This window comes from Acomys russatus, chromosome 14 (genome assembly GCF_903995435.1).
Source record: "Acomys russatus chromosome 14, mAcoRus1.1, whole genome shotgun sequence".
NCBI lineage: Eukaryota > Metazoa > Chordata > Mammalia > Rodentia > Muridae > Acomys > Acomys russatus.
Window position 1 is genome coordinate 41,267,065 of NC_067150.1, and position 25,697 is coordinate 41,292,761.

The 25,697-nt window shown below is 43.4% G+C and overlaps 1 protein-coding gene across 17 annotated transcripts in view; it reads right to left on the bottom strand.

Annotated features, from left to right (window-relative positions):
- The window catches only part of Ncam1 (neural cell adhesion molecule 1), a 297,853-nt gene that overhangs the window by 189,921 nt on the left and 82,235 nt on the right, over positions 1-25,697 (bottom strand). The gene's annotated exons all lie outside the window — the stretch shown is intronic.

Consider the following 25,697-nt stretch of genomic DNA (forward strand, 5'->3'; position numbering starts at 1 on the left):
AACTATTATCATAAGATACCAACTGTCTTTTCTTTCTCTAAGCCACTAATATGGTGCTTAACCTTCATTCAAATGTCAATCATCTTGTTCTGGATCCAAAGCACAGCGGAAGCTGCTCTACTATGTCCCTTAATGACTTACATTTACCCTGGCAACTAAATATAAAATGACTTGGCACTTAGGAGCCTGTCAGGTACCTAGGGAAACAAAGCCAGCATGAATCCAACTGGGTCTGTGCTTCTGTCTATAGGACTCAATGTTTTGGCAATTTCATCACAGTCGAGTCTCTTTCCCCCTTGTCACTATGAAAACACTGTTATAAGATCTACAGCTCCTGAAATCATATCTGTGCTAGCCTCCTTTCAAATAATTAACGTAATACTCCGTGATTACCAATTAGTGCACAATTGGACAGATGCTCGCTCACACATGCAGAAGAAGCAGAGCCTCTCAATACCACCCGCAGCAAGCCTGACTGACAGTTCTTTTTCTTTCTTTCTTTCTTTTTTTTTAAAGTAGTAATACATAAAAAGAACTCTTTTTTTTTTTTTCAGGGCATTTAATTTTCAAGTTTTTCTGTGTCTGATTTTAACAATCTGCATGGGATTTCAATGGAATATTTCTGTATTTTTTACTTGCAAATGTAAATTTTCATCAAGAAGATGATATTTCTTTAGGGACATTTCAGACTTTGGGGAAAGCTATGTGTTAACTCATAAGCCTGCCTATTTCAAATCATCAAGTAAAGATCACTTCTGCAGTGGGCACTTGACAATCACACCCTGTATTACTGACTCGGTAGAGTGTATTATCTCCTGCCAGCCTCTTGTTTCATTATCACATAAACGGATGGTAGGAATAGAGTGATGACCTTTAATTCCATGCGCCTTGCTCAACCTCAAATCTATTCCCTTTTCCAGAAACACAATCAGATATCCAAGACTGTACTCTGCAGAACTTCAGAATCTAAATCTCTCATTGTATCCTTGACGATCTTGTACTTAAATTATAATATACTGCAATGTTATTAGGTTTTAATAAACCTCTAATGATATCTTTGTGCACAAGCTTTCTGGATGGAATAAGATCATTCTTTGAGAAGAAAAAGTCCAAGAAGAAAGAACTCATTTCTCAGATCTGTCAATCTTGAAATAGGATTGCTGTTGTCCAGGGTCATGCCTTCCCAGGGAAGGGAAACAGACACAGAAGGTCTGGCTGTGTCCTCAGCCACCAGAAGAGGTGATTTCTGGGGATGATTTTATGAAGGTGCCTGTGTATCATAGCATAACACTCACTAGTACCAACACGTTTTTATTTCTTGAAAAATGTCAGTTGATTTTATTTATGGAGAATATCAATCTATTCCAACACTCTTCACGTTTCATAATTTAGGATCCGCTGCCTAATAGTCATTTGAATCCAAAGAAGGGAAAAGAAAGGAAAAAACCTGAGACACATTTTTGAAGCTGACTTATTTATTTGCCTAATCAACTCTACATCTGTCTCAGAGACATGAAAGCCAGGCACACCAGGTCCTATTGGGAGAAGTAAGAGAAGGCTATGACAGCCTAGACAGAAGCTGGGAAGGAGAGAAGCAATTAAGACAGGAATTGACTATCCCATGTTTGAGGACTGTGAACTCAGTGGTTAGTATCGGCCCCCAACTCCATGTCTAGGAAGTGGGAAGTAATCTTAGCGCCCACAAAACAAATACAGAAAAGGATGGCTTCAGCAAACCAATGTTGGACAAAGCGTTGGCCTGTCATTTGACTCCATGTCACAGGATGGTCAGAAAGTAAGGGAAAACTAACTGAAATAACAAAGTTGCAACAGTAGAGTCAGCTGATACCCTGTGGCTAAATTCCTGGGGACAGTTAGGTGCCATTCAGAGAACAAGTGTGAGCAATGAAATCAATCAGACACTTACAGTGTCTGGTCCAAGCAAACCGCTCCCCATAGTCCCACATAAAACACTCCTTGCCTTGATGCATTGATGTTCTTTACTTTCTTACCCAGGAAATGCTTTTATGCCCAGATCAAATAACACATTCTCAACAGAACTCGGGTTGACTGGCTCCCTGCCACTCAGTAGATATCCCATACACACCCATACACACCCTCTCAGAACATGAAGCTTTGTTAATTGCTTGACGACAGTTTTGCCTCTAGCAGGTCCCTGGACATGAAAGGCTATGCCAGCAGGATTCACAGCCCCTGGTACCTGCACCGTTGATGCGTAATATCTTTCTTGAATAAATGAGTTCAGGTTATTTATTCATGAGTCTAGATCGTGTGTTGACACCCGCATAATAATTAAGCATTGAAATATTTTTAGGTCAAATACTTAAGAGCAGTCACACAGCCAGCCTCAATCATATTACCATATCAAAATAGTTTTATCTCTTCTGTTCCTCTTGTGAGTCAATGCCAGTGTTACAGCCTCCCTCTGTACAGAGTATTCTATGCAAATATCTAAATAAGTGGCCCGAACACAATACAGCCAGAGGCAATGAAATCATTTCTTCCCCCCCGTTCCAATTCAGCTGAACAGAATTCTCTGAAATACTGGAAACAAATCTGTTGTGGTTCTCTCCAGAAGGGAAACGTGCGTACAACCATGTCACTTCATTTTGCATTTAGAGGCAGGACATGTTTTTGCATGGAACAGCTGTTTCAGCAGGCTAGTGGTGGGAGAAACTAGTCAGTGCCGCGGGTTGAAGCTGAAGACACCGTCACTCGGTGGCTTTAGAGGAGGTAGGTTCTGCACCTGCTTGTAGTGTCTAGGTCAGGGAGACAATGAAAACATCTTCACTTCTCCAGAGAGTTTTTTTCCCTCCTAAATGAAATTAAGGGTATGATTGCATAGACTTATTGGAGCCATGGCTCTGGACGTGGGGAGGAAAAGGACTTGGCAATTGCCACAGTTCACCCATCAGAAACTGGAAGTCAGGGAGGAATGGGCAAATGGCTATTTTATGGGTTGCTGTAGGGCCAGGAGGCCAGCAGTGTGCTCCGCCTGCTTCCAGGTCCCTGAATACAGTAACCAGCCCCACTTTCTTGAAGCAAGGTCTTCATCTTAAGGCCAGGAGTTCCGCTGCACATGGTCTTCTGACCAGGGACACTGATGTCGATGGTGCTGTCCCAGGCCTGGACATGACAGAGCCCCAGCCTCGTGAGACATACATAAATTCAAAGGGAGACTGAGGACCTTTGCCCAGGATTCACCCAGCCTTTTACTGTAAACCACCGATCAGATCTGCATCTTTCTGGCATTTCTTCAGGGTGCAAAATCCTTTTGCAACTTTCACTTTTTAGCTTCCTCTCTGCTCAACGAAAAGTCACCGGAGGTGAATGAATAGAAAAGTTACAAGTCCAGACCGGTGACAGTGAAGGGGTAAACATTTAAATGGTATTTTTGTCCTTGACACTGTCTCATTCATTACTCTGAACAAGCTCAGACAGAAGCAGAGCAGTGGTTTGTCCTTCCCTTCGTGAAGGGGAAAAAGACTCTCTCAGAGGTTAAGATCTTTCCTTAAGGATCATCTGGATGTGAGGCTTGATATCGCTCAAGATGTGACTTGTTAAGGATGTGTTTCTACTATTTTTAAACTGTGGGCATGAGTGCAGGTGGCTGTGGTGTCAGATCCTCCTGGGGCTGGAGTTCCGGGTGGTTGGGAGCCACCCAAAGTGGGTTCTGGGAACCACACTGCTCTTCTGTAAGACAAGTGCTAACTCTTATTGACTAGCCAGCCCCAGATGAAATTCCTTATGAGTACCCTGCCATATTCCCCTTTGTTCGTGTTGACTCAACCTACCTAGCACCTTAAACATTTCTCCCCATTTAGTTGATTAAGATGGAATACACCCAGGGCTGGAGAGATGGCTCAGTGGTTAAGAGTGCCGCCTGCTCTTTCAAAGGTCCTGAGTTCAATTCCCAGCAACTAAATGGTGGCTCACAACCATCTGTAATGTGATATGGTGCCCCCTTCTGGCTTGTGGGAGTACATGCAGGCAGAGCATTGTATACATAATAAATAAATCTTTAAAAAAAAAAAAAAAGATGGTATACACCCATAAATTCCTAGCATTGTGACTCAGGGACTACACATTTCACTTTAAGGCTTATAAAGAGTACTACTCAAGAGGAGAGTTCCAGCATTCAGGCTTTCTTATGCTAGTGTGTCACCACTGGAACATGGGAGGGGCTAACAGAGCAGGACCTGGGAGGGCAGGAATTGAGGGCATCATTCTGTTCAGACAGGTGCTATGTGTGATACAGTAGACACTAGCCAAGAGAGACAGTTTTATTTTCTATGGGATGAAATACAAAATTCAGCTCCTCCTTCTAGATCCAAGCAACAAGTCCTGTCCATAGTCCTTCACTGTAGAGTTCTAGTGAGTAAAAATTGGCCTCATCATGGGAAATAATATTTTCTTTTAGGCATAACTCAGACAACGCAAGTCATGCCAAGTAGGTCCACAGCTCACCTGAAGAGATGATCATCTCACAAGCTGGGCCACTGAGTCATACAAATGCAGGTGTCCATTACATCACTGCCGTGTGCTTTGTCCTGTGTCTCAGCTTCTGTGGATCCCAGAACAGCCACATGTATGCTCTCCTCTTCAAATGTTTCATGCTGTGCTGCTCTCAACCAACAAGGACATTGCACTACCAAGCTCCAAAACAGGTATGTACAACCAATGGCCCATGGTCCACATGCATCCAAGTATGGCCGGATATAGAGTACCACGTGATGTTGCAATGTAAAAAGACCATACAGCGCTGCTACATAAGAACTAGAAGACAATGGCTGCTGTGGGAACTTTTCCTGAGAAGAGCCCCACAAAATGCCTTCTCACCACAGATAAGGGTGTTTCTGGACGACAAGAGAAGCAGAAATGACTCCCACGAAATCTGGGTGTTTCATTGGAATCACTCCCAGAGGCCTGGCTGAGGGGTTACTACTTACGGGAACAGAGGCAACTTATAGGGCGGAGCGTGGGTTACCGCACTGACTTTCTCCCTAGCAACAGCTTACTATCTTGGAGAGGGTCATGACTTGTGAGCACCCCCCTTTAGCAACTGCCCGTAACTCAGTTGTGGGGCTTTGTAAGCCCTCTCCTCTAGTCATCATTGACTATGAGTCCTTGGAGAGAGGTTAAGGCAACGTGACCCCTCCATCCCCTATTTTCAACTTAGGAAGGTTAATGAGTCTAACTTTGCGAAGGTCTCCATGAGGTAATTATACTGTTGACAGTTCGAGATAGCACTGTCCATGTTACACTCAGAGGGTGGTACCACCATCTAACAGCAGTTTGGGGGTACCCCAGTTGAATTAGGCTGCCATGGTAAGTGCTAACATACCCCAGCTATCCCCTTCAAAAATCTCACGCCCTGCCTTCTCTGGCCCCATCTGTCCACCCTAGAGCAGAAACCAACTCCTCTGAGAAAATATTGAGGTGCAGTGGCTTCCAGGTACATAAACATCATATGTGGCTACTTTATAAGAATATCTCCGAGACTCAAACTTTAAGGTATATTTTATATTTCCTTCTGTGTCTTTCTGGGCATGGGGTTATATTGATCAGGTGAGAAGAGGGTGGCAGGTGTGTGCCAAACTTCTTACCCAGATACGTTCGCACACCCACCCAACTTGCATGCTTTCAGATGCTTTATGCTTAGTTTAAAAGCTTTGTAGAAGGTTCTCTTGTCATTAGCTTAAATTGGAATAAGATGCTTCCATATGGCCCCAGGACATTAAAAAAGTCAGCAAAACTTTTGAAATAACACAATTAACATAAAATAACCTTATCATTAAAAATTGAGAGACATCATCCAAAAAGTTGAATGCCATGCTAAAAAAAAAAAAAAAAAAAAAAAAAAAAAAAAAATTCTTGGAGTGCCAGAAGGTGGGGTGATTGCCAAAAGGTGCGAAGACAAACACACGTAAGAAAGGCATTCGTGTGAGGAAATGTTCTCAAAGCTAGATTTTCTCTCTCCTTCTGTCTGTCTTTCTGTCTGTCTGTATCTTCAAGACAAGGTGTCACTCTTCAGCCTTTGGTGTCCTAGAATCCACTATGTAGCCCAAGTTAGCCTGAGAAAAACTGGCACTTATCAGATTTGCCCCCTACCTTAACAGAAGCTATATAAACGGAAACTGAATCCCACCACTTGCCTGCTGTCAGCGACGTACTCTTATTGCTATTGCGGCCACACAGTTAAAGACATCCAGGTCCTCGGCATAGTTCCTACCAGCACCAGCAAATCCCTGAGCAGCCCTTGGGAAAGTTGTTCAACAGAGGGCTCCAGGGAATACCCGGCAATTCATTCAACAAACGCTCACCTATTTACCTTAAGTGCACTGCCTCCTGGGCTTTGTGACCACAGACAGCTGCTCTCCTGCTACAGTGTGAAACCCCAATAGTCCCATATCTACCTGCAAGCCACACAAACCACACATACCGTCAGACTGTGTTCTCTTCCTGCCCCTTGCCTTGGGAACAAGCAGGGCTCTGAGGCTTGCTCGCTGCTAACAGTAGGTTTTCGTCTGTCTGCCCCCAGAATAGGTCCACCCATCCCCATCATGGGGCTCCCAATGGCTTCATGGGACAGGAAATAGTCAGGGGTCAGTCAGCCGGCTCGAGCATCCCCAGAATACTCTTGAGGAAGGGACCCCCATAAGCATCATTTCCCATCTATGCAAATTTTGCTTTATGTCCTGCCCTCTTAAGCTCTTTGGCTTAAGAGAGAGTGGTTCCTGGAAGTTCTAGTCTCATTTGATTCCCATAGTGGTGTTTTTAGAGTTTCTTGAAGCAAGAACGTGAACACACTGTTGGACACTGAACACACATTCTAGCTCACCGTTAGCTCACATGTGCCGGGCTCACTGTGGCTGCAGTCTCCTGCAGACAGCTTCACTTGAACTCATCTTGAGCTACCTTTCTGTCCTTGTGGCATACCCTCTCCCCAGACAGGGCAGGACAAGCACAGCCTGTATGCACATCTCTTAGAGTCACACCTGCATTTCCCCCCTATTGTACAAATCCTCCTGACCCCATAGACACTCCGTAGGTCATAGACTCCGCCCTCCCCAAACACAAAATATTTTCTTCCTGGCCACCACATCCTCTACGTCAAGCCATACTTTAGCTGGATCCCCCAATCAAGGCCAGAAACCTTAGTCATTCTTAATGGTCTTTTAGTTTCATTTCTACCAAAAGGGACTCACTGCTGCTTTCTGCCGTCCCCTCCTCCTAAGCTACTACCTGCTCAGCCCTTCTTCAACACAGAACAAGGTTGCATGACTTTACTGAAGCATCCAGCTCTTGTTTCTAGCCAGAAACATACTCCACCTTGTACCAGTCTCTCTGGTGTGTGCATATATGTGCATGGGCATGTGTGTGCAGCGTGTAGGGAGGCCAGACGCCAAAGCTGGGTGTCTTCCTCAATCGCTCTCCACTTTTTTTTTTTTTTTTTGAGACACGATGTCTGATTAAAATTGAAGCTCAATAATTTGGTTAGAGAGTCTGCGGGCTCTTTATGTACCCACCTCTTTAGTGAGATCACAAGCTGGCAAGTTCAGCTTTTTGCATGTACTGAGGCTCCAATCTCAGGACCCCAGGCTCTCACAGCAAGTACATTTCTGAGACTTCTATGTGCATGCCTTTCCCTGCTTCCACCCAGGCTCCTTCTAGGCCCCACCCCATGCTTCTTCATCCCACTTTCCTGGTACAGGTCATCTGGTTGCTGTCTCAAAACCCAAGTCCTGCAAACCTGGCAGAGGCTTCGTCTTCATCTTTTCCTGCCACATCTCCACCCACATCCTGCACCCTTGCCTGTTGCCCTCTGCCCCTGGGGCCATTCCAGAACTCCCTGGACGTCCAAAGTCTTTTTCTGTCTTCAATGCATGATAGACTTCGGTCTACCCTGAGGATGTTTCTACTACCTCCTCCCTAACGGCCACTTATCTCCACTGTCCCCTGACTATTCGAACCCAAGACCACATCTGTGATGAAAGGGTATAGCCTGGGGGACAGGGACCATGTCTTGTTCATCTCTGCCCTCCCTTTACCAGATAGAGAAGATGATCATTAAGGACCTGTGAATCAATAAGTGAACTAATTAGTGAACACAAACAGAGCACTGTGTGCCAGGACATCTGTTTAATATAGCACAAATACTAATCACAGAATAATTAAGCATAATCAAGTTTAGCCAGCTATCGTTCTTCTCCACCGGTGAGCCAAATCTTCTGCCTTCCTGATGGAAGATGGCTGTGTACTCCCAGGGTAAAACCTACTATGTAACATTTTATGGTCACACCAACAGTGTTGACTAGACTCATTGTCATCACTTGGGCCAAACTGTCACATCTGTGAGACCCAAGATTCCAAAAACACTCCCAGGAGCAAATTATTAAAATGAATCCATTTTGATAGAAAGTTTCTATCAAATCCGTTCAGTAAGACTAGAAGCATAGCCTTGTATAGACTACAGAGTCAATCACAGGCTTTAGCTGGCTTTAGTGCCACCCACCCGTAACTCCAACACCAAGAAAGTGAGGCAGTAAGAAGGGGAGTTTGAGTGCAGTTTGGGTGACATAGCCAGATGCTATCTCAGGGAAGACAAAAACAAAAACAAACAAACAAGTCAGGAAGGAGCAAGGACAGTAGCTTAGTCCATAAAATGTGAACTCATGTTAAAAAAAAAAAAAAAGCTATATGTGGTGTGTATGCTGTTGAGCTGGAGATGGATTAGATACTGGGTTTCCTAACTACCCAGCCTAGCCTACTTGGTAAGCTCTAAGATTTTGACTGTGTGTGTGTGTGTGTGTGTGTGTGTGTGTGTGTGTGTGTGTGTATGAGAGAGAGAGAGAGAGAGAGAGAGAGAGAGAGAGAGAGAGAGAGGTGCCACCTGAGGAATAGCAACATCTGAGATTGCCCTCTGGGCTCTACATGCATGCACAAATGCATTGCACAGGCACATAAGCTCCACCTCAATGAACACATGCACAAATACACACACACACACACACACACACACACACATTAACAACCCACAGAAACCTACCTTTGGCTTCATCTGTAAGACAGATGAATAACTGATAAGATTATAGACCAGCACTTCCACACAGTTCTTCTGAGCACTGGTGTTCCCCATAGTGGTGAGGATGCCATCAGCTACTGTCTACTAAGGTCATCCCAGCTGCCAGACACCAGGCTGAGTTGTTTTACATAGTTCTCTCTCTCTCTCTCTCTCTCTCTCTCTCTCTCTCTCTCTCTCTCTCTCTCTCTCTCCTCTTCATCTCGCCTCCCTCTCTCTCTCTCGTCCTCTCTCTCTCTCCCTCCTCCTCTCTCCTCTCCTCTCTCTCTCTTCCTCCTCCTCTCTCCTCTCTCGCCCCTCTCTCTCTTCCCCTCCCGCTCTCCGGGGTGGTCTGTGTGTGTGTGATTTTGGACGGCAGGGTTTCTCTGTGTAGCCTTGGCTGTCCTAGACTCACTTTGTAGACCAGGCTGGCCTCAAACTCACAGGGATCCGCCTGCCTCTGCCTCCCGAGTGCTGGGATTAAAGGCGTGCGCCACCATGCCTGGCATACATAGTTCTTATTCAGCTTTCAGCCTGACCCTAAGGACGAGCACACTCACCTTAAAAAAACAAGAAACTGAGCTGGGTGCAGTGGTACTAGCAGGTAATCCAAGCCCGTAGGGAGGCGGGGGTAGGAGGAATGCTGACAGTTCGAGGCCAGCCTGGTCTGCAAAGTGAGTCCAGAACAGCCAAGGCTACACAGAGAAACCCTGTCTTGAAAAACCAAACCAACCAAACAAACACAAAAAACCAAAAACCAAACCAAAACAACAACAACAAAACCCAGCAACAAGAAGAACACAAACCAGGACACTGGGGCTTTACAGAACTTTCTCCAGGTGTCATCATCCGAGTAGATGTCACTAAGATTGTTAAACACTGTTGTCCCAGTCCTTAACATGAGAATAAACCCATGCACAAGTAATTTTGAACACATGTCATACAGTGCCCTCCTTTAAAGTTTAAAGAACACCTTAACCTTGTAAGGACTCAAAGTCCCTGGGAAAAGAAAGCATTTGCTCAAGACATTTTCCACGTTTATGGGCCTCCAGAGGCATCTGTAGCATATCAGGGGCACATGCTCTGTAGAACACTATGTAGCTTTAATTGACTATCTAAGGAATACCGAACTCAGCCAGGGCAGAAAGGAGAAGGAAGCTAATTGCAGTGCTTGTTACAGGTGATGCATTAGTGAGGCACTGATGTCTATTGTCAAAAGCCAAGTGATAAATGCCGAGTCTGTCTGTGAATCGAATGGGAAGAATTTCCCATTGATGGTCTTAAAACATCAATGTCTGACTTGAGCCCACTAATTCAGAATCTGATCCAAACAGTCCACTTTCTAAAGGGGCACAGTTGGTGAAGGGGCTGTTAAATTGGTGCTGTGGTTTCACCTTTTCGGATAAAGTCAGTGCCTACTTGTTGGGATTTTGTTTGCCCCCCCCCACACACACACACAAACTTAACCCATTTTCTTTCTTAAAGGAGGTCATATCCTTAAAACAGACTGAGCTCCCAGATGAGTCTTAGAGGCAGAGTAACAAAAGAATCGGAGAAAAAGTATCTATATTACAACTAACGTACTTGAGTGTTTTATGGTGTGGCTCTCTGTCACTTATTGGAAATCTAGTCAATGAATTCCATTTACTAAACACGTCATATGAGTCGACCTCTACACAAAGGCAGCCTTTCCCACTGAGGACCTCTAAGCGATGTAACAGACTTGCTAAATGTGCCACTGAGAACACACAAGATGGTACCCAAGTCCTGCCCACCTCATTCTTTCTAGAAAGGAGAAACTGTAAGATTCTCCAATTTTCATCCTCAAAGCATGTGTATAGTAACAGCTGCTCTCAAAAAAAAAAAAAAAAAAAAAAAAAAAAGAATGCTAGAGCTATGTAAGAAAACCTGATAAAAGGACGTGTAATTTGAAAGTCAATCAATATAGCCACGGTGTGCAAAGCGTGCGCGCACACACACACACACACACACACACACACACAAGAAAACCAGCCTCCGAGTTGCTTGCAACCTCATTTTGGATGCTGGCTGACTTAAAGCACAACACTTGCCTTCCTGCCTCTTCCCTCTGTCCCACATGGATGCAATGGAGGCCAATTAATATAACGGGATGGCAAAGCGCAACACAATTAGTGAGGCAAAATAGAAAAGACAAGAAGCTAATTTAAGATCCATTAAAACACCCATTACAAAAAATAAATATATTGCTGTGCATAAATAATCTTAATACCTTTCTGTGGTCTTTTACAAGATTAAAATTAAATTACAGAATTACTTCTTGCCTGGAGATTTTTTTTCCTTCTGAACTATTCATCTTCTGAGTTGTGTAGGTGCACAGGGATCTAGTTATGCATTCCTTTTATGAAAATTACTTATCTGACAGTCCTCAATTAAATAAATTCACACCTACTATACTCATTGGATAAATGACACAGAAGCATTATATAAATGAAGGCACAAGAACAAAGCAAATGGCGCTCTCTCGTAAATCACACTAAAATGCACACATGCACTTTATTTTTAATTAAAAGACTTTAATTCAAAAACATTTTAGATGAGGAAATAGTAATGTTTCTGTATATCCCATCAACTCACAAAGTATTAACATCCCGCTTTTTAGTGTGGCACATTTGCTGTGTGCAATGAGCCAATATTTCCATATTATCAATGAACTACAGCTCATCACTTATTCAGACTTTCTTTGTAGTCATTTGGTGTCCTTTCTCTCTTCTAGGATCCTACCCAGAACACCACAGACTCCATTCCATCTCATCACCATGTCTCCTGAGACTCCTCCCAGCTGTGACAGTTTCTCAGACGTCCCTGGCAGCTGTGAAGATCAGGGTCAGGCCTCTCATGAGATATCTTGCTCTTAGAGTTTGTCTAGCGTTTTCCTCATGATTAGATCGGGGTTACAGGGTGGGGAAATCTCACAGGTGATGAGCAGTGATGGTTAATCTTCACTGTCAACTTGACTGGGTTTAAAGCCACATTGGGGGTGGGGGGGCACACTTCCGGACTCGTCCATGAGGGCATTTCCAAAGGATAGATTAAGTGAGGACAGGAAGGGCCATCCTGAATGAGTAAGACACCATCTCATAGGCTAAGGGCCCAGACTGAATACAAAGGCGGGGGGGGGGGGGGGGGAAAGAGGAAGTCAGAGAAGTGTAGGCTGTCCCTTTCTGTTTCCTGGTTCACAGAGTGAAGTGGTAAGCTCAGACTCCTGCCGCCACAGCTGAGCGCTGTGTCCCCTGCCATGGCCTTCCCCACAGTGATGCACTGGCCCTTCAAACTGTGAGCCCTCCCCAAATCCTTCCTCTCCTAAATTGCTTCCTGTCAGGCATTTTGTCACAAAAGTTAGTAAAGTAACTAACACAAGTGCCATTATCTTCATACCGTCTCCAGCTTGGCCCACTTCCAAGGTGACTAACCTGCCACTCAGCCCTCAGTCACTTGCCTGAGGGAATGCCTGACAGTGCTCTGTAAAGCACAACCGCCCCTTTCTTCCCTCACCTTCCCACAGGAGAGATAAAGTGAGTGCAGCCCAGTGGTAAGAAGGCGGGAATCTTGAAAGTCATTGCTTCACAGTGTCTACATAACCTATCTGCACTTCTGCATGCCTAATTTATTCAGTGAATGCTAACTTTCAGCTTTGGGTTATAATCTGCGCTATTTCTTCGTTTGGGCACTTGGTTTCTTTTTCAGCCCTGTCAAGTGGTTCTTTGTCCAAGAGTTGAGGAGTTTTCTGGTTCTCTTTGAGCATTTCCTTAATGCTGCTATTCCAAAATGCTTCAAACTCTCCTGTATATCCTGTCCTGGCCCTTGGGTCAATAAAATCAGCCACAAGCTTGAAGAACATCTAGATTTTTGTACTGGAGAGTGGCATTAGAAGGCAGGATATGGGCACCCAGTGTGCTCACCACTCCTGGAGTATCATGCCTTTGCGCCCTCTCATCTCACAGAATGAGGACTTCTATGTATATCCACTAGCCCACGTGTCTGCACCTGTCTGGAAACGTCTCTCTCTGCAGCTAGCCTTATTTATATTAAACATCACATTTATTTTGGTCTCCAGAAGTTTTAAGGCATCCTAAAGTTTCCTATTCCAAGTATGTCAGTTGTTAAGGCTATTACGTCATTTGCGTTTTAAGTTTACAGTGGCTCCTAAGGCTGATGATCAATACGCCTGTTATTTGGGATTGGCTCAGCCACGTCTGTGGGGGAGTGAAAAGGCCTGGGTCTCACATATAAAATGGAGACAAGGATGGTACAGACTGCAAAGAACTATGGGAGAATTAAATAAAATAATGTATTTTAGTGTTCAGAACGGAACCTAAGCACAATAAAATTTTCATAAATGGTGGATTAAAAAACACTTAAAATGTTGAAGTAGTATCAAGAAGAAAATATATAATACTATAACTTTGACTCTATATTTATATGATTGGTGTTGCTCATTTGCCATTTAGTTAAAGCTAACAGAATGGCAATTCCTCCAGCTGACTGGAGCTGCCTCAACACTTGTAAGATCTGTCCAGGTAAATCTTCAGTAACATGATCAGAGATGCCTGCTGTCTTTCAGAAGAAGAAATATGACCACATTTGGCAGAGAAACTGCCACCATTTTTTCTTCCCAAATGCCCAAATGAGATATTAGTAACACATTAAAGGTTATGTTCCCTGTGAGCTGCATTTGAGTTACTCAGGCTTCAACGAAACTGAACCTGGTTTAGATTTTTTCCCCTATAATATTATACCTACTAGGGTTGGGACGGACCAAAGCTTCATGGTTGCATAACACAGACTCTGAGTGACAAAGGGAAGTCCTCACTATGCAGCCTAATGGTCCAGATGTGAATGGTCCCTCAGAGCCCAGTGGAACGTATGAATCTCCATCTGAGTCACACCAGTGATGTAACTGATGAACCTCATGAGCACCATCATCCCGTGAGGAAGCATCCCATCGGAAGAACTCCCCAGCATCAACAATCCTGCATGTCCTCAGAATGAGTGGACAAGCACAAAACCCAGAGCTCACCTGAGCTTATGAGAGGAACATCAATCAAGGTCAGGCTTCGGAGATGAAGATGTCCCAGCAGGAAGCTTGCCAATGCGCACAGGGCCTGGCTAGTTCCAGGCAAGGAACAGATCCAGGTCAGGGTTAACAGTAAGCAGCACCCCAGTTGTACACAGGGAAGTGGCTATGAATCTCAGGCTAGAAGAACTGCCCCTTGGATGGTTTCTCCCTCACTTGTCACATAGCACTGGTAAGTTTTCCCTCCTCTGACTCTGTCTGAAATGCCCTCAACTGGCATCCTATTTGCCCGCAAAGTGAAATTCAGAGGACCCCCCTGCCCCTTCAGCACCCCTGGTTGCTTCAGGCGCTCTGACCTTTTGATGACTACTAAGGGTCCTTCTGACGGCAGGACCTTTGTATATACTATACTATTTGCAATTTTCATGCTCTCATTCTTCACGGGCGTCTTCTCTTCTAGGCTCTCTCTCTCTCTTTTATTTAGATTTATTTCCTTAGATCTTCCCTAGCCTATCGCTTTAAGAAGGCTCCTCCTTCTCCTAACTCCTTCACTTGCTGTGGCTCAGTACCTTGTTCACTGTTGCATGACCCTCAGCATGATTTAAATTAATTTCGCTATTTGCTTACTTATTTCATGAGGGCATGGAACACACTCACTGGTTCTGTCACTGTGTGTCCTGTGCCTAGCAGTGTGTAGATACTGATGGAAATCACATGGGCCGTGAGCATCATCCTCAGCAAAAGAAGCGAAGCACAGATGGTCATAGATGGTGTGTGTGTGTGTGTGTGTGTGTGTGTGTGCGTGTGTGTCTGTCTGTCTGTCTGTCTCTCTGTCTATCTGTCTGTCTGTCTGTCTGTGAAATATTCAAAATGGTCAAACCCACAGAGAGGATCAGAGCCCAGGTCAGCAGCTGTCAGATACTGGGAGAAGAGGAGAATGGGGAGAACCTGCTAATTGGGTACAGAGTTTCCTTTTGTAGTGATGACAAAGTCCCACTATTAGACAAGACAGAGGTAATGGCTGAACAACACAGGCGATGCATTAAGTGCCACAAATAGCAATTTTCTTGTGATGAGTACTTATGGGATAGAAGAACGGGTTGCTTGTAGAAACATATGCACTGTGAGCATGCTGTCTTCCATTGCTGATTTGGATCAATGATGTCCTCCCAAAGGCCCAAGTATTAGATACGTGGTCCTTGGCCTGTGGTGCTGGTGGGACTCAGCAGAACCTCTAGGATGTGGGACTGAGAGAAAGGCTGTTAACTCACTTGGGTTGTGCTCTGTAAGAGGATATAGGGACCCGACTCCCTCTCTCCCGTATTCAAGCTGCCTGAGGTCCACAGGCCTCTTTTCCACCATGTGCTTCCACCATGGAGCGTGTCATCAGCCCTGAGCCACAGCACCACATGACCATGCTCTGAAAGCTCCTCTGCTAAGAAGGAGGATCGAGTTCCTAAGCGCACAATCTCACCTTTAAAGAAAATACATCCCATTCAGATGTGGTGGATGCCTGTAATCCCAGCACTTAGGAGGCAGAGGCAAGAAGAATGCAAGTTTGAGGCCAGACTGAACTACACAGAGTGAGTCTCACAGAGCCACAATAAGATCCTGGCAGGAAAGAAAGGATGGAGTGGAAACAAAGGAGAAAGTTACAGAAGAGGAGGAAGGAAACAGGGACAGGAAAGGAAAAAAAAAAAAAGAGTCCTGCCTTTTGAGACAAGGATGGACCTAGAGAACACTGTGCTAAGTGAATATTGCCAAGCACAGAAAGACAAACACTGAAAATTCTGCATGATCTCACTCCTAGACACTGCGGAAAATGCAGGGCGTCAGGGGCTGAGGAGGGGGAGGCAGAGAGGTGATGGCCAAACTGGATGAAATGTCAGTTTCCCAAGGTAAGCCCTAGAGCCAACTATGCTTACTATTTCTCATGGTAGCACTTCATTGTGCATGCTCCTAACATCTGCTAAAAGATAGATGCTAATTTATTTTTAATTGACAGATAAAGTCATATGTGTTTAGCACATACAATGTGACGTTTAGACATTCTCTAAAACACTGGAATGGCTAAAAGAAGCTAACACATGCTTAAGGGGCTTCTGTCACGTCCTCTCTGCCACTACTCTTCACTGTCCCATCTTCTTCCAACACCTTGAGCAATACCTGTGGACTCTCCCACAGCTCTGGGAAATGGCCAATGACAGCTTAAACGGCACATTCAGTAAAGATACTGGGGCACACTGAGGCAAAGAGATGCAGAAAACATAAATGTGGTCTCTAGGCAACTGATAGCTGAGATTCAGCTATGGGACAGGGATCCAGGGGGACCCAGGGGGACCCAAATCTTTCAGTTTATACCCCGGAAGGATGGTGCAACTGTTCAGGGCTATGGAAAAATTGATTTCTTTCTTCCAGGTTCACAGAAAGGAGCATCTTTCTGCATTAACTTTTAAAGCTATAAACTGAACCTGAGTTATTGCCAAAGATGCATAAAACTGTAAATAAATGCACACGCTGTATTTTAAGGAACTGGATTAAAGCATCAAAGTAAAGATGGCTGCACTGTACATAGGTATCCAAAGAAATATCTTAAAGTAATCTATGAACTCAAAAGACAATCATTTCTCAGTTGTTCCCTGGAACCCACCACCATGGCTTCATTAGAAAAAAAATCAATCAGACAAAATTCTCTCAGAATCATAACGATCATACAGAGAACTTGCCTGAAAATGTTTCTAAGTTTCCTTCATAATGAAGCAGCCAAGATCAATAAGATTTGGAGGAAAATGCTCTCAAGCCAGGAATAATTAAATCATGAAAATCCTCAACTTAAGAAGCCAATGAGGTGGCTGCTAGACCATCAGATGCTACTTAGTGTTTTCTAATATCCTTTATTCATTACTTCTTCTATTTCCGGTCAGCATGACCATCTTGTGGCATTCTGGGGAGGAATGGGTGTTCTGGTTTAATCGTTGTTGCTATAATAAAACACCTGACAAAAGCAGCATAAGGAAAATAGGTTTTATTTGGCTCACAGTCTGAGAGAGCACAGTTCATCATGGTGGGTAAGCATGGCAGGAGGAGCTTGAGGCAGCTGGTCACACTGTGTCCTCAGTTGGGAAGCAGAGTGATGGATACTGGTGGCTCAGCTTGCTTTTTTTTTTTCATTCAGCCTGCGACCCTATTCCATGTGATGGTGCCATCTACATTTAGGGTGGGATTTCCCACTTCAATGTACCCAGTCCAGAAACTCCTTCATAGGAAATGCCTAGAGGTACATGTCTTAAATATCCTAGGTGATCTAAGGTCTTTTCAAGTTGATGATCAATATTGGCCATCATTACATTGTGTGTTCTTTGCTTTCAATACAAAGCATTACTAACCAGCATGTGCTGTGTCAAAAGCTTTATATACATTATCTCTAAAATATTTCCCCTTTTAAAGGAAAGAAACCACTCCACCCTGGCAGGTTGTACTTTTCAAAGATTTCCACAGCAGCCTTCCCATACCTCTCAGGGTCTTGCACAGCATGGTCTTGCCCCCAAGAGGTAAACCATCCATCTCTTCACAACAACTGAGGACAATTCTTCCCCTAGAGCTACAGGCAAGACAATCTGCACTGTGCTGATTAGTTTTATGTCAACTCTAGACAAGCTATAGTTACCTGAGAGGAGGGACCCTTGATTGAGAAAACGCCTCCAGAAGATTAGGCTGTAGGCAAGCCTGTAGAATGTTTTCTTAATTAGTGACTGATGGGAGAGGGCTCAGCCCATTGTGGGTGGTGTCACCCCTGGACTAGCAGTACTGGATTCTATAGGAAAGCAGGGTGAACAAGTTATGAGGAGTAAGCTAGTAAGCAGCACTCCTCCATGGCCTCTGCATGGTTCCTGACCTGACTTCCTTCAGTGATGAATAGTGGTGTGGACGTGGAAGCCAAAGAAACACTTTTCTCTCAAGTTGTTTTGGTCATGACGTTTTATCACAGCAATAGTAACCCTAACTAGAACATATTGCTTCTCCCACATCCTCTACTCTAAAGGGCAGCAAAATGGCTAAGCAATAGGGAAGCTGTTTATCTAATAAACAACATGGCCAAGTGCTGACTGACTGAGTATCCTCACCTTGAATGTCCTGTAGGCAAAGTCCACAAGTGCACAGTTGCATGTGTGTTCTCTCTCTCTCTCTCTCTCTCTCTCTCTCTCTCTCTGCTAAATCAGCTTATTTTGTAGTTTCTGTTTGATTGGGTTTGTGCCCCTGCCATTTTACATATATTTCCACTTAACCTTTCTTTTCTGCTATAACACGGGGACAGTTTAGACTTTAGTCAGCTCTTTAATGGGCTTACAATAGCTCCCAACTGGCCTGAGTCCAAACTCAGACTCTCAGGTAGCCAGGCCAGGCAGAGGTGGGTCCTTTCATTCTCTTTCAGTTCCGCCATCATCCTCTTTGCTTGCAGAATGAAACCCACCTTCTTCAACACTGCGAACAAAGCCTCCATTATTGCCACCCCCACCTGCCCTCAGTGCACTAGTGCAGGCCTTAGTTCCCTTCCTTGCTTCAGTTCCAACATCCCATCCCTTCCATCCCTTTGCTCAGGTCGTCCCCTCTATACTGCTCTATCCCATTGTCTTCCCCTGCGCTTTCAAGTTGGCTCCTGGTCAGTGCTTCTCGCCTCAAATGTCCCTGCTGCTTGCAAGGACACTGGTTGTCATCCTCATCCCTCCATCCCCCCATTCCATCATTCCTCCATCCACCTGCAGGCAAGGCTCCCCATCTGGGAGATTCTGGCTAGCTCTGTCACTTTCCATCGTGCACCTTTCACCACCAACTACTAAAGCAATTCAAAGGAACTACTGACTTGCTCTTTCTTTCTGCAGCGCCTAGCCCTAGCATGAAGCCAAGAACTGCTAATGATTGGGTGACTGCATAAACATAAACACATCACTTCCCCATTGCTATGTTTAACAGCAGTATAACTATTATAACTGTGGCTCAGCAGGACACACCTTTGTCATCTTACAGGTTTTGTGGGTCGACAAACTAAGCACAGCTTAGCAGGGTTTTCTGACTCAGGGGTTCAAAGCCGCCACCTCATTAAAATGCTCTCTGGTGCCATGATCTTACCTGAGTCTCAACTGGCAGAGGGCCTGCTTGGAAAGGGGCTGAGAGCATTTATTTTCTTGTGGGTTACTGGCCCAAGGGCTTCAGTGGCTCTCAGTTGAACACTAACAATGGGGGAACCTTATCAGAGGATAGCCACGTCTCCCTATAAGAAAAAAACACCAGCCTTATGGGACATAATTACAGAATAGCCCAGCATGGTGGCATGTGCCTGTAGTCCCAGCACTGGAGAGGCTGAGGCAAGAGGGTAGCCTTGAGTTCAAAGTCATCTCATGCTACAATATGAGGTCCTGCTACAAAAACAAAATGCAAACAAAGCAAAAAAGAATGGACAGTCTGTTACCTCTGCTTTTGTTCTATATTGTAGAGAAATAGGCCATGGGTCTTGCCAAAACTCATGGGAGGTACACAGAGGCATGAATAGCAGGATGTGGGGACCTTAGGGGCCATTTTATAGACTATTCACCACAGACAGATCTTATTTTAACAGTCCTCACCAGAAAGGTGCCATAGCTACCACAGCAAGGACCAGGCTGAGGACAGAAAGAGTGTTAGTTTAGGGGCATGTTTACATTTAAGCAGTATTTGTAATAGTAGATTACTTTTCTCTCTTTGGAAATAAGTTCTCATTGCTATAGAATTCTACAATTGATTAAAATGTCTATAATGTATATTAAATTCTAAATTTAAAGCATTGACTATTTCCCACTTTTTCATTTCTCTCAGTATCACTGTTTTTGTAACTGGCTCTTCAGGTTGCTAGAATCTTCCTAAATCATTGATTTCTTTTCTTATCTATTTTACCATGTTTGAGGCCTGGGAAGCACAGCTTTATTTAATACAGCTCAATAATTTATAGCCAACAACACACGAAGGAAAATATCAACCTTATAAAAAACGAAGTTTAGAAAATGGGAGATGTCGCAGCTTTCCTTAGAGAAAGCAAAATTTATGAAAATAAGCCAAGTCAAAAAGTACATTAAGACATTTTAAAACATAAAGAATGTGCTTAATATACCAGCACTGTGTAGAGGCGCTCCTGTGGGCTGTGTTATGTCTCTGATAAACATGACAAACTAAGCTATTGACAGGGCCTGCCACCCTCCACACAAATCAACCCTGAAAATGGCCAAGGAGACAGTACTCGCTTCAAGGTATAATTTGTTTCAGGATTTCTTGTATTCTGACTTCTTAAGCACCTAGTCCTTTATATAAATGTTTTGTTTCCTTTTTGATTGACTCTGTTTTCCTCTTTGACTCTGAAATAAGTGCAACGGTCACGGAGAAGGCCCTAAATTCTGTAGAAGGAAGGTAATGCATGAAAGCAAACACAGTATATCATCATCATCATCACCATCATCATCACCATCATCATCATCATCATCACCATCATCATCATCACCATCATCATCATCACCACCATCATCATCACCACCACCACCATCATCATCACCATCATCGTCGTCATCACCATCATCATCATCACCATCATCGTCGTCATCACCATCATCATCATCATCATCATCACCATCACTACTAGAGTTTGAACCTAGGTGTTGTGGATTTGATGCAAGTACCATACCACAGAGCTACAGATCCAGTCCCACAATTTGGACATTCTACCCAAACCATTAGGATCTTTAAAGGTTTAAAAATTAAGCCATCTTTGTTCTCTAAAATGCCAAAGAGGTCAAAGCAGAGACCCATGATGAGTGAGAACAGCCTTCCTGGATGTTCTTAGTGCACACAATGAGAAATGTATTTTCTAGAAAATTTGAATTGGGTAGCCTCTGAGGTACACTCATGTCTGCTCTTAAATTTCAAGGATTTTGTGGAGATCTAATAGCATCCCGAGGATGCACATGACAACTTTTCCTTCCTCAAAGGCAGAACCAGGTGACAAAGACTATGCTTAGTGCCACAGGCATAACCTTGAGGGTGGGACTTCAAGTTTAGCCGGCAAATTCTCCAACCCTACACAAAACTGCCTGATATTGAACTCAATGAAGTATCTAGAAGTTTAAGAGAAGAATGAGACAAAGACTTTTAGGGGAAAACAGTCTTCCTTTAATATCTTATTAGGTCATTTCCCTTCTCTGATTTTCAGCTCCCTACCACAAACTGCCTGTTTTGTAGGGAGGCAGTGACTCACTAGATTCTAGCCTGATTCTAGATATAGATATCTCTGAACACATCCTAGAGACATTAGGGTATGGAGAGGGAGTCTCTTCAATGTCCCTGCATATTAAGGGCTGGGGTACTCAAAGCAACTGAGCTGCTTCTAAAGAAGTAGACAGATGGCCAGGCTCCTCCACCATGACTTGAGGTTGGAAACAATAGGTACTGAAACACAGTAAAGGCTATGTATATTCATGCCCCACCTTGACCTATGCGTTCGGACAAGAGCCAAGAGAACAGTGGTGTGGAGATCCAAAGGATGCTTTGCAGGGGAAGGACACCGGGTTGTATGGAGGAATGCTAAAGCTTAAGTGTCCTGTCTTAACTTCATTTTGAGGTTAACTACCAATGTAGCAGTATTACTAGGCAAGACCAGTAGGAGGGGCCTGGGTTAGGGAAGTTCTACCTTCTCAAATGGATCAAGAAGGCCTCAGAAGTGAGCACAGTTTCTCTCTCATACACTTATTCTCTTTGCCCTCCTACCACATTGTGACATAGCAACAAAGTCCTGTACAGATTCCCAGTACCAGGCTTCTGGACTCATCTGTCTTGAGAACTCCAAGTAAGTTCTTGTCTTTATCACATATTCAGTTTGTGACATCCTATTATAAGGCAGAAAACTCAAGGGAGTTATGGCAAATCCTGATGTGTTGGTGGAGACTGGGACTAGTCGTGTCATTACTCTCAGTGCGACTTTCGTGGCATTTACAGAAAGGGTAGATTGGGGAGAGCTGTGCCATCACCTCTATTACTCACAGTGCAGAAATTTCTGGAAAACAAGATATTTGATAAAGGCAGACTTTAGGGGTCTTTGTTTAAATCAGGAAATGGGTAAAATATTCCTTTAGTTATTGTAAGGCAAGAGAATACTATAAGACCATGTTACTGCATGTATTTTTTGTGAAATGATTTAGCCTTTCCCAGCTATCTGCTCATGGCTTTTCTACTTACCCAGAATTCAGTGAGCCCAGTTCTCTAGGTGGTAGGGATGGGCACCACTGCAAATTCTGTTCAGATTAAGCACAAGATGGAAATTGAGCTCACATTTCATTAAAGAGAACTTCAAGACCCACCAACCCCGTTTCCCACAGATCAAGGATCCTTCAAATTCTATTTTAATTAGCAGTGTTTCAAAGGAAAGGTCCTTTATCTATTTATTCTTTAAAAAGGAAGTTCAGGTTCTCCTCCATTTTAAATTGTTTTATTGAGTCCAGTTGCAACAATTCCCTCAGGTAGGTACCACCAGCACATCCAATTCAACCAAGGACTGGATTCGATTACTGTCAGGTAAACAACTTACTCCCTGCACAGACTCAGTCACAAATGAAATCCCTATGTTATTGAATTGAATGTCCTTCCAAGAAGAAAACTTATAAGACTTCTTATTGAAATGTGCACCTTGATGTTATAGAGAGCTAAGAGTTTTTGGCGCCTTAGGAGCATCATGTCCCCAAGGTGATAAACTCAACCCTCAGCTCTACACTTGTACCACCCTTCAGGATAGCAATTTATAACAGGTATCACAAGTCTCAAAGACCTTTGTTTACACATTTAGATGTAGTTACTGCATTTGAAGAAATTAATTTATACCGCAAAGATCTTCACGTGTGGTGTTGTTTAGAGGGAAAACTTTCTAAGGAAATTATATTCAAAAATAAGTAGTTGAATATATAACTTCATATTCTGTGGTTATCTTCAGATACTAAAGATAATGTAAAAAGTACAAAATAACAGAAACATCACAAAGAACTTATGAAAATTTGTGCCATAATAAAAATGACTTATAGTCAACTGAAGAGTTGGCTCTCATGTTAAAAGAACTGGCTACTCTTCCAGAGAATCCAGATTTGGTTCCCAGAATTCACCTGGTGCCTCACAGCCTTCCACAGCTCCAGTTTCAGGGACCCAACACCCTCTTTTGACCATCATAGGTACCAGGCACACACATGGTACACATACATGTGTGTAGGCAAAAAACTCATGCAGATAAAATAAATACACCTAACCTTTCTTTTTTAAATGGCTCATTATGCATTTGCCATTAAATGTAGGAAAGAATGCTAGACATGAAACTGCTAAAACTATTTATTCTTAGAAACAGATTTATTATTAATTTTTATTTTCTTCTTTTGATTACCTTTGCAAATTTTCTATAAAATGTATGTATCCCACTTAATAATAAAAAGCAAAGTATTGGCGGCATCCTGGTTTGCTTTCTATTGCTGTGATAAACAAGCATGACTGAAAGCACTTGGGAAGAAAGAACTTATTTCACCTTACATGTTACTGTCCATCACCAAGGGCAGCTAAGCCATGAGCTCAGGACAGGAGCTTGAAGGCAGCACCATGAAGGAGCCCTGCTTACTGGCTTGCTAAGCTACCTTGTTAAGCAGCTTGGACCTACCTGCCTAGGCCTGACACCACCTACAGCAGGCTGGGACCTCTGTATCAATTGGAAACTATGGAAAAGACTCCAGAGATACGCCCACAGGCCATTCTCATAGAGGCAGCTCTTCATTGGAGGTTTCCTTCCGAGGCCTGTCAAGTTGACAAGCAAAGTTTAGCTACCACAGGGGTTTACACTTAGAAGCAAAAGACTTGGAAATAAGTTATTACAGTCTCTTATTGTACATCTATTAATTCTGCAGCTTAAAGGGGAAAATCATTAATTCATGCTAATATTATCTTTAATTGAATCCAAAATTAACTAAATTAAAAACATACTCAAACAACTAATAGATTATGAAAAGAGAGCAGATGGAAAGGCCCCAGCTTCTCAAGGTCAATGAAACACTTTAAAATGCTTGGTGAATGTTTTACCTTTTTAGATACAGTTATTCCATCTAAGGAATTAAGTATAACTGGACACTAACCCCCCCCCCCGTGCCAATTGCATACAGCCTTAAACAGAAATACAGCACATCCCTTTGGGGAGTTCACAAAGACCCCACACCTGGTCAATGGGTTCCCGGCATTACTGTGAGTTAGGCTTTACATTGTCACATAAAACTGTATGGACATGGATTAGAAGTGACAGAATAAAGAAGCACACAGAGTCACAGTCCTGTCCTCTCCATGGAAGGTCCAGGCAAAGTTCACGTTGACCTTCTCCTGAGAGTTCTTCAAAGACTGTATGGGAGAAGAACCACTTTCCTGAAAGCAGGCCCTTGGCCATCTCTAGATGACGTCCTTCTTTGCCACGAACCTGCTGCTTTGGTGAAGATTACTTGGAGATAATGAAGTCATTCGACGCTATCTGAATTTCTGGGCACAGGCTACCTGCTGCCTTGGGAAGCAGAGGTTAGATTAGTCCCTGACTGCTGGGTTCAGCCCAAAACGTTACTAATATTTAAGCGTGTTTTCACTATTGCTTCTGTAGAGACTGGGCTATAATCGTAAGATTATTTTAAAATAATTTATTTTAAGTATAATCTTATTTTTAGTTTTAAGTGTAGTTACAACTAGTGATTTTCTTTGGTCAGAATTGCAAGTAAGTAAATATTGAATTAAAATAAATAATAGAATGTAATAGAAAAATAGGATTCACCCTGCTTGTTTATTACTTAGAAAAAAATTTCGCACAGTGGGAAAAAACTAGTTAATTCTATGTTTTCACCCTTATAGGAACTTGTGTGTTTCAGTAAAAGAACCAGAAGCATAAAGTCATAGGTACTTCCTTCTTGTCTACATAAACACCACTATGTGTGACAATTACAGTACTTCAAAGACACATCTTCAACCATATCTTTATTCATCTGAGAACATTCATGTACTGTTCATCCATCTACTATCCTATCCATCCATTCATCACCCTTCCTGCTTTCTTCTTTCCTCCCTCTTGCTCTCTTTCTACCCTCCCTTCTCCCTATGCCTGCCTATCTATCTATCTATCTATCTATCTATCTATCTATCTATCTATCTATATCTGCTATATTGCTACCATGAAACCATTTAAGAGGTTGAAAATGTATATTCCCAGCCAGAATCTTTGATCTTGCTATTGAAAATAGCCATTTCCTGTTCTTCTATTGCTGTAAAAGCAAGCTCTAGTTACAGGCAACAGGGTTATCTATAAACACTAAGCAGGTCCTATGTGCCTTCCAACAGCTGTGTTTTGATCCCACCAGTACAAGACAGGAGGCAGGAAAGCTTAACAGCAAAGACTTTGGGCTCCTGCATTCACCTGGCTGTGTTCAAAGCTGGCCTCCTCTGCTACCAGCAGGTTCTCTAACCTCTTTCCTCTTCGTGTCTTCCACT